The sequence below is a fragment of the Elephantulus edwardii genome, unplaced genomic scaffold (assembly GCF_000299155.1).
Source record: "Elephantulus edwardii isolate Elephantulus edwardi_28Jun2011 unplaced genomic scaffold, EleEdw1.0 scaffold00220, whole genome shotgun sequence".
NCBI classification, from domain to species: domain Eukaryota; kingdom Metazoa; phylum Chordata; class Mammalia; order Macroscelidea; family Macroscelididae; genus Elephantulus; species Elephantulus edwardii.
The window spans coordinates 2,546,074-2,556,967 of NW_006399970.1; positions in this window are offsets into that span (position 1 = coordinate 2,546,074).

The following is a 10,894-nucleotide window of genomic DNA, read 5'->3' on the forward strand; positions in this document are numbered from 1 at the left end:
TTTGGTTTGAAAATAAGTTGATTATGCCTGTTGGCATAAATGAAAATAAAATGTTGTTATTGGTAAGGAATGATTTACAATCAAAGGGGATAAAATTAGGATTAGAGCATCCATATATTCATGAGTACCTTCAGGTAAAGTGATTGATTTGAAGTTATAGATCTCATAAAGGCCCATTAAGTGCATTGCTTTTGCCCCATCGGCCTCCTCCAACACTCTCTTGCCTCTGCTGTCTAACACCCATCCTCATCGACTTTCACTCTGTTTCTCAAACTGAAGGAAGTCCCAGCTTCTTCCTCCCTCAGGGTTGGAACATCATCCTCTTAGTTCTCCACCAGTTAATATCTGGCACAATGTTACTTCTCAGAAAAGCTTCCTTTAACCCCTCTGAGAGAGATCAGGTGTCGCCAACCAGATATCTATGGTTTCTCTCATGTGTTAAATTTCATAATTAAATTTCAATATGAGCTATTATTTGATTAATATCTGCTCATCCACTGGAAGGTAAGCTTTGTGACTGGTCTCTTACCCTCAGCACATCCTTATACCTATACCAGTAGATCCAGTATCTTTGGAAAAGACATCCTGCTGGGAAACGTAGAGTCAGTGAAAGAGGAAAACCTTCAAAGCAAATGGATTGACACAGTGACTGAAACAATGGATGTGGGTAGTCAGTAAGTGGACTAAATAAAATATTTTTAAAATAATTGATAAATAAATGAGTAGATTTTATTACCTGGATGCTGCTTTGAAGTAAGTTTTGCTTGGTTACTTTTTTTTTTTTTAATCTTCCACTACATTTACAAACTTGAAGGAGAAACAAAGCAAAACAAAACCCTTTTTTGAGCCTGTTAAAAGGATAACAGTTTAAAAATAAGACCTACATGGCTCAAAATATTTCTAAATTCATAGAAAAATGCCCAAATATTATTTTAGTTAACAGTCATAAATTGCTCCACTTTGCCAAACATGTTCTTATTGTTGTTGCAAACGAATTCATTTCAACAATTTCCATTTTGTATTCCCGCTCATTGTTTCTTCACTCACGTTCAGAAAGCAACAATACATTTTACAAAATACACTGAAAATCAGCAACAGAAAAGAAAAAAAGGCCAGGAATGTGCCACTTGACTCTCCTAACTGTTGTTGTTGTTGTTATATGCCATTGAGCTGCCTATAACAACTCATAGTAACCCTATGAGTAATAGTTCTTAAGCCTGCCCTGTTCTGAGCCAATCTCACTGATTCCAACACACCTACTCCCATTACGCCAGTCACTTTGTCAATCCATCTCATCTGGGATCTTCCAATCTTGCACTAACTTTCCACCCTACTAAGTATACTGTCCTTCACCAAGGACTGGTCCCTCCTGGCCATGTGCACAAAGTATGTGAGATGGAACTGCAAAATCCTTGCCTCCAAGGAGCAGCTGGATTTCACGCTCTCCAACACAGATCTCTTTGTTCTCTTGTTTATCCGTGGTATATGTCCAAGACTCTTCTCCAGCACCACAACTCAGAGGCATTGATTCTTTTTCTATCATCCTTAGTCATTGTTTAGTTCTCTGTTGTAGTTGTTCTTGTTATGTGCCGTCAAGTTGCTTGCGACTCATAGTGACCTTATGTAAAACAGCTCTGAAACCTGCTCTATCCTTTGTTAATCTTACTTTCTTTTATCGTGTCTTATTGTCTCTGACACACCCATCCCCATTACCCCAGTTACTGAATCCATCCATCACATCAAGGATCTTCCTCTCTTCCACCATTCCAAGCATGATGTCCCTCTCTGAGGATTGGCCATTCCTTGCAACATGCCCAGAGTATGTCTAATAAAGCTTTACAATCCTTTTTTCCAAGGAGCAGCCTGGTTTCACCCTCTCTAGGATGGACCTGTTTATTTTCCTAGCAAGCCGTGGGTTAGTCAGTACTCTTCTCCAGCACCACAGCTCAAAGGCATCAACCTTCCTTCTATCATCCCTAGCCATTGTCCAGCTTTCTGAAGCATAGCAAGTAATTGCAAAGACTATGGCCTGGATCGGGTGTGCCTTAGTCTCCAGACTGGCATCAGTACACTTCAGTGCTCTGAAGAGGTCCGTGACAGAAGAGTTTCCCAATGTAGTTAGTCTTTTGACTTTCTGGTTGCTACTACCAAGAGTGTTCTTGATTGTGGAGCCAAGTAAACTGAAGCTGTTAATAATCTCAATCTCTTCATGATGCTGCCAGTCAGCCCAGTGGTGAGAATCTTGTTTCCTTAATGTTGAGCTTCAACCCATATTAAAGGCTGTAGTCCTTGGCCTTCTGCCAAGAGTTTCAGGTCCTATTCAGTTTTAGCAAACAGGGTTGTGTCAACCACATAATGTAGGTTATTGATGAGTTTTCTTCCTGTCATGATGCCACATTCCTCCTCCTAGAGCCCAGCCTCTTGGATGATCTGTTCTGCATGTAGATTGAAAAGGTATGGAGATACGACACATCCTTGGTGTACACCCTTCCTGATTTTGAACTATACATTGTTTCCTTGCTTTGTTCTGATGACTGCCTCATGATCTACTTATCTATTTCACATAAGCACAATCAAGTGTTCTGGGATTCTCATTTTTCTCTGAGTTAACCACGGTTTGTTGTGGTTCACACGGTCAAAACGCCTTTGCATGATCAGTCAAACACAGACAGACATTCCTCTGGTGCTCTCTGCTTTCAGCCAAGATCCATCTAACATTAGCTATAATATCCCTAGTACCACAGCCTCTTCTAAACCCAGCCTACACATCTGGCAATTCTCTATTGATATGCTATTCCAGTCATTTTCTGGATTCTTTTTCTACACGCTGTTGGGTCACCTTTTTTGGGAATGGGAATAAATATGGACCTTTTCTAGTCAGTTGGCCAGGTGGTTGTCCTCCGGATTTCTTGGCACAACCTGGTAAATTCCTGGGGCTTTATTTTTTGCCAAGTCCTCCAGGGCAGCCTGAGCTTCCTTCTTCATCACAATTGCCTCTCGGTTATATTTGTTTTCTGAAATTTCTATGTCTATTATTAATCTTCAAGTGGAGGTAAGAAATGATGAGTATATTTTTCCCTCCTAATATATTTGTTATGGAACTCTGGTGGACTAGAGGATAGATAATTGTGCTGTCAACTTAAAGACTGGCAGTTCAAATCCACCAGCTGCTTTTTTGGAAGAAAATGATCCTCCTGTGTGATTTACAGCCTCTGAAAACCTGCTAGAAGTTCAACTAAGAGTTGGTTCTGACTCAATGGCACAATAACCACAACAAGAAGTCCATTGGTTCTTCATTCCATTGATGGTCAAGAGAAGAGACCAAATAAGGTCAATATAAAACACTTTGTTTCCCATAAAAAAGAAAGTTTCATATGTGCTAGAGTCACATCTAAGAAGTCCAGCTCCACTGCTGGGAAGACCTTGTAAGAGGAAAAGATCATGGGACTACATGACCCGTGAGAAATTTCCAGTGACCCAGCATTGCAGCAAAGTCCAGTTCAACAGGAAAGAAATTCTATATGGAATAGGATATTTCCATAGAAAAAGTAATATACAGCATGACCACCAAGTAGCATTTATTAGTGAGTCATTAGAACTGTTCCATGGGAATTGCAGCCAAGAAGCTCTATAGAGATGAAGATGGTGAAAATTTACTTCACATACTTTGGGCATGTTTTCAGGAGTCATTGGGAAAAGGCATCATGCTGGGAAAAGTGGAGGGTCAAGAAAGAGAGGAAGACCCTCGAGGAGACAGACTGACACAGGGACTATAACAATGGGCTTGAAAGTATTAGAGACTCGGAGGATGTTGCTGGAATAGGACAAGGTTCAGACCTACTGTTTATAGGGTTGTTATGACTCATTAGTTGACTTAACAGTACCTGGCAACAAACATATCCTTTTTGGAAATAGATTGTCAGGCTTTTCTTTCATGTTATCACTGGGCAGATTTGAACCACCAGCCTTTGAGGTTAACAGGACAAAGCACTTGTGCAACTTACAAGGTGACTTCCTCTTAACGGAACAACAGAAATGTTTCTAGGTTGTGTTTTGTGGTTGAATTCTCTCCTTCCATGCTGCAGGAGTTCCAGTTGCTACCAAAAGACCTCATGCATAGACACTTCCTGTCAGATAAGGTTTGCACACTGCCGTGAGGCTGAACAGGTTTCAGCAGAAGTGACAAGCTAGGAACGGAGATGGCCAGGTTCTGAAAATCAGTGAATACAAACCCGTATCACAATGACCCGATTTCCATTGTCAGGTCTCCGTTGTATTGAGGTCAACTGGCAGGCAACCAGCAGCTGAAACAACTCAGAGCCGTGACCCTCCATCACTTTTCTGAAGCTGTAAAGCACAAAGAGAGGAGACTGCCAATCTATATCCAGAGGAGCCACTGGTAGACTTGAACCTCTGGAGACACAATCTTTTTGTTAGCAACATGAAACTCTTATGAACTATGACATCAGAGTTCTCTACAGCTGCTACAGCAACCACTAACATTCTTCAGGTACCAAGAAACAAAGACAGGTAGGTGTTAAATATGTAAGCGATGAGATGACAGATGCTTCAGGGACATTCAGCAGGCACCTGGCAGTAGAATGTGATGGATTAGAGTGACAAGCCCTGAGAGGGAAAGAGATCAAACAGGAAATATCTACCTTGGTGCTAGTGATTCCTTCTTGAAGATTCGTGCATTGAATTCATAAAACTTAGAAGAATACAGAAGATTCAGCATTTGTATACTAATACATAGTAGGCAGTCAAGAAACATTTGTTAGGCAGATGAATAAATGAAAGGTTGAAAACTATTTGACAGTATTAATTGTCAAGTTTAAATGGAAGTAGACTGGCTCTCCCAAAGACGCAGCTTCAAAGCAGCTCATTAGACTAACATGACTCAACCCTACTCTGCTCACAGACTTTGAACAATGGATCAGCAGAGGCAAGTCCCTGGAGAAGGACATCATGCTAGGTGGAGCAGCCGGTCAGCAATAAAGAAGACCCACACTGAGATGGATTGACAGGTCGGCTAAAACAAAAGTCTTAAACACAGCTGAACTTCTGAGGACTGAGCAGGATTGGTCAGCGTTTCCTTCTGTTGTTTACAAGGTGCTGGAGCTGAGTTGATGGCTTCTAACAACTTATCTAACTGCCTGAGGAAGCAAAAGCAAAAAGCATATGTATACATATAAAAAAAATTCGTAAGACAAATTCTGACAAATCTAAAAGGGAAAATAGAAAAATTCATAACACAGTGGGAAATTTTAGTATGCTTTTCTTAGTTACTGATAAAACAAGCAGACCAAATGATTAACACTGATGAAAACAGTTTCATAACAATAAAATAAGTTTAATTTATAAGTACAAATATGTATATATGGAAACAAATAATTGGATGTAAATGACTATGCTAAAAAATAATTTAGCAACTATAGAATACTTTTTCCTTTCAAATGTATGTGGGATATTTCTTTAAAATGCTGGCTGCAGAGCAATTTCAAAGGATTAAAGTTATATGGGCTATTTTCTGTGAGTACTGTGCCATGAAGCAGTAAATCAAAGGCAGAACCAGCCTTCGATGTTTGGAAATGGAGTGAAAAAGAGTTAAATTGGAGAAAAGCAAATTAAAACTAAGGAACGTAAAAGGGATGACATAATAAAGATAAGAGCAGAAAGTAATGAAAGAAACGTAATGCATAATCCAAAGGATTGAAACTTGATTCTTTGAAAAGATAAAAAAAAAACTTGACAAAGTTCTTAATAACTTAAAAAAAACCCAGAGAGGAAGTTCAAACAGCATCAAAATTAAAAAATGAATGTTATTCCGTATCTTACAGACATTGAAAACATAATAAAAGAAGAATATTATAAACTATTTGAGTAAACATAAGAAAGCTAGGGAGCTCTGGTGACCTAGTGGCAAGAAACTGCACTGCAATCCAAAAGATACATGGTTCAAGGCCACCAGCTGCTCTGTGGGAGAGGGATGAGCAATCTCCTACCTTGCAACTAACTGCCTATGAAAATCCACTGAAGGTCCAGCTATGGGTTGGTTCTGACACTATGATACATAACAACAAAGAGCCAGAAAAATGAAACTTTCCAAAACTGACTTTGGAATAAAAAGGAAAATTTATCCATTCTAGATTAATTCAAGGTTGATGAAATTGAATCTATAGTAATAAAGAACTTCATCTCCTTGTGAAGAAAGAGTATAACTAGATGATTTTATCAGTAAATTCTTCCAAATATTTAAGATATGTGAAGAATAAGAACATCAAGTATACACATTCTTCCACAGAACAAAAAAATTATTCCATTTATTAGACCAGTATAAGTTTAATACCAACTCCTAACAAGAACATTACAATGCAGGTCAATATCATAAACATAGATGCAAAATTCCTATGAGATTATTAGCAAACTGAAAAGAAGAAAGAAAATCTATCAGAATGAGCTAGGTTGATTCTAAGAATGTAAAATTGATTTAAAATTTAAAAATCAATAGATGCAATTTGCCACATTAACAGAACAAAGAGAAAATGTATGATTATCTTAATAGAAATAGAAAAAGCATTTTACAAAAATATAATACTCATTCATGACAAAAACTATCAGCAAGCTAGAAATAGAAGTATACATTTTTAATCTAATGAAAAGTATCTACAAAATAGTCCAGAACATTTTACCTTGATTTCCAAAGCAAAATAAAAATACCCTTATCACTATTTTTATTCATCTTTATTTGGCAGATGTTGTTGTTGTTGTTATTTGGCAGATACAGTCAGAATATTGTAATAGAGCATAAAGTATAAAAGGGTTGAAAAGAAACTATAACCATTTATTACACATGACACAACTTGTGTTCATACTTAAGAAAACGATATATGAATTATTATAATTGCTATGTTAATTTACTGAGATTGCTGAAAAAGAGATCAACAACATAAAATATCACTCGGAACACTAGTGGCATAATCCATAGGCATAGAAACCCAGAAACTGTTTCTCTCTGGTGCTTCAAATCCAGTGGGTCTGAGAGAGAAAAATAGGCAATGTCTTCCACTGCAATTTATATCCTTGGAAACCCAGCTAAGAGTAGGTTCTGACTCAACAGAAGAGTTTGAGTAACCCATGGTTGTTGTTGCTTGTGTTCAGGTGTTAGAGATTGGATTACCACCACTAGTGACTCTCTGAACCTGGCCCTTTCCTGAGCAGTCCTAATGATCTCCAGTATCATCTATCCCATTCTGATAGTCACTGTGCCAATCCGTCTTGCTGAATGAAAGTCTTCCTCTCTTTCTTTGACCCTTCATCTTTCAATGTGACGCCTTTTTCCAAGAACTGCTCTTCCTGACAACATTCCCAAAGCATATGAGACAAAGTTTCACCTTCTTTGACTGTAGGGAGCATCCTTCCTCCATGATGGACTTCTTTGTTCCTTTGGCAGTCCCTAGGATATTCACTACTCTTCTTCTAACAGCACATTTCAAAGGCATTGATTCTTCTTCTGTCACCCATATTTATTATTCAAATTGCATAGGAAGCAATGAAAAATATCATGGCTGGGAACAGGTACACCTTGGTCTATAAACTGACATCATTGCTCATTAGCACTTTAGAGAATCCTTGGAAGCAGATTTCCACAAAGCAACACATCTGCTTTTGCTTTGGGTTTTTTTTTTTACTGCTGTTTCTATGAGTATTGATTGTGTTGTTACTGTGATTGATATTTTTTCTGAAACGTACTTCTATATTTTATTTATTTAGAAATATGCAATAATTTTTTTAAAAAAGTATACCAATTTATTTACAAAGTTTGAATAAACTGTTTTTCCTAAAAGATTCTTACCATTTCCTTGACCCCAGACAGTCACCAAATTGTGCAACCCTATGATTAACACCCTACCCCCATCCTTACCCTTCGACTTCCACCCTCTCCCCCTCCCTTACATCATCATACTCATTATATAATAATAGTTTTATATAGTATTTGTCCTTGTGGGACTGAGTTAGTTCACTCAGCATAATGCTCTCCAGTCCCTCCCAAGTTAATAATTTACAAAATTATTGCTCCTGTGTGTTGTGTAGTATTTCAGTGTATGAACGTGCCACAACTTCTCAATATATTTGTTCATGGTTAGACGTCTGGTCTGTTTCTATGTTCTTGCAATGATGAATAATGCTGCTATGAACATTGGTGTAAAGGTTTCCACTTGGGTCTCAGTTCTCTCTCTCTCTCTCTCTCTCTCTTTTTTTTTTTTTTAGGAGCAGCATCCACTTCCAAAATGGCTTGCGTCTGGAAACTCTATGTACAACAGTGCTCAGGCTGTTTGTTCATAGGGTCGCTATGAGTCGTCTACGACTCGACGGCATTAAACAACAACAACAACAACATTCCAAGCAGTGAAATGTTGTTGTTGTTATGTGCCGTCGAGTCGCCTGCGACTCATAGCGACCCTATGTACAACAGCCCTAAACTCCGCTCTGTCCTGTGCCAATCGCACTGTCTCTGACACTCCCATCCCAATTATCCCAGTCACTGAATCAATCCACCTCATAGAGGGCCTTCCCCTCCTGCGCTGTCCCTCCACCCTCCCAAGCATGATGTCCCTCTCCAAGAACCGGTCTCTCCTCACAACATGTCCAAAGTATGTTAGACGGAGCCTCAGAATCCTTGCCTCCAAGGAGCCACCTGGTTTAACCCTTTCCAGGACAAACCTGTTTGTTTTCCTAGCAGTCCATGGTATTCTCAATACTCTTCTCCAGCACCACAGCTCAAAGGCATCAATTCTCCTTCTATCCTCCTTGGTCATTGTCCAACTCTCTGATGCATAACAAGTGATTGAGAAGACCAAAGCCTGCATCAGATGCACCTTAGTCTCCAGAGAGACACCATTGCTCTTCCGTACTTTGGAGAGGTCCCTAACAGCAGACTTTCCCATGGCAATGCGCCTTTTAATTTCCTGGCTGCTGGTGCCAAGACTGTTGACTATGGAGCCAAGCAAACTAAAGCTGTGTACAATCTCAATCTCTTCACCATCCATCCTGATGCTGCCAGTTGGTCCAGTGGTGAGAATCTTTGTCTTCTTGACATTGAGCTTCAATCCATATTGTAGGCTGCAGTCCTTGACACTCTGCAGCAGGCGCATCTATGTTCAGCTTTTTTGAAGACGCCCCAAACTGCCTTCCAGACGGGTTGTACCATAGTACAATTCCACCAACAATGTAAAAGAGTTCCTATCTCACCACAGCCTTTCCAACATTTATTATTTGCTGTCCTGTTCAACTTTGCCACTGCTAGTAGAGTGAGATGCTATCTCATTGTGGTTTTGATTTACTTCTCTCTTATTGCCAGTGATTTTGATCATTTCTTCATATGTCTGTTGGCCATTTAGTATCTTCCCCTATGAAAATTCTTTCCATGTCTTTTGTCCGTTTTATAATTGGATTATCAGTATTTTTTTTCTTGTGGAGGCCCAGGAGTATTCTATAAACTTTTATTATGAGACTTTTGTGGAGATGGTATTGCCAAATGCTTGTTCCCAGTTGGTAGGTTTTCTTTTCACCTTGTTGGAAAAAGTTTTGATGAACACAGGGATTCAGTCTTTAGAAAGTCCCATTAATCAGTTTTTTCCTGTTCAGATTGTACATTTCTGGTTGTATTTGGCAGTCTCTCTGTACCATAGACTAGTAAGCTTGATCCCAGTTTGTCGCTTATGAACTTTATAGGTTTGGGCTTTACTCCCAAGTCTCTGATCCACCTTGAGGTAATTTTTGTTTATGGTGTGAGATGTGAATACTATTTCAGTTTTCTGCAGGTAGCAGTCCAGTTTTGCCAGCACCATTTGTTGAAGAGATTATCAGTTCCCTATTTGATAGGTTTTATTTCCTTGTTGAATATCAATTGACAGCTGAGTCAATTTCTGAGTTCTTAATTCTGTTCGACTGGTCTATGTACCTATCATTGTACCAGTACCATGCTGTTTTGGTTACTACCACTGTGTAGTAGATTTTGAGGTCAGGGAGTGCTATGCCTCTCATTTCATTTTTGTTTCTTAGAAGTGTTTTGCTTATTCAGGGTCTCTTTACTCTCCAAATAAACAATAAATCTTCCTTAAATATTATTTACAGTAATATAAAAATCTGTTGTTGTTGTTGTTTGCTGCCGTCGAGTCATAGACGACTCATAGCGACTCTATGAACGAACGGCCTGAGCATTGTTCGTACATACAGTTTCCGGAGGCAAGTCATTTCGGAAGTGGATGCCGCTCCTGCTCCCAGGTTTGATTTAGTTGGGAAGCTCCAGCCAACACTGTCCACTATGAGTACCTATTACCACGATTGGCACATCACTGTCACAGTCTTCAGCATCACAGCAACCATGAATTATCTCTGTACAGCAAAGCACAGACCAGTGCTATACCACCTAGAAGAGTGTTTGACAGGAAAACAATTTGAACCTGGCCAAGGGCCACAGATGAAAATCACCCACCTTCAGCTTGGTAGCATAGCTTCCTTTCCACTAGGCCAACGTAGCTCTCTCTTGGTCGTCGTCATTGTTATTGTTGTTTGATGCCGTCGCGTTGTAGACAACTCATAGCGACCCTATGAATGAACGGCCTGAGCACTGTTCGTACACAGAGTTTCTGGAGGCAAGCCATTTCGGAAGTAGATGCCGCTCCTGCTTCCAGGCTTGATTTAGTCGGGAAGCTCCAGCCAACACTGTCCACCATGGGTACCCATTACCACGATTGCCACATCACTGTCACAGGCTTCAGCATCACAGCAACCACAAGTTACCTCTGTACAGCAAAGCACAGACCAGTGCTATGCTACCTAGAAGAATGTTTGACAAGAAAACAAGTATATAAAAATATAAAATATAAAT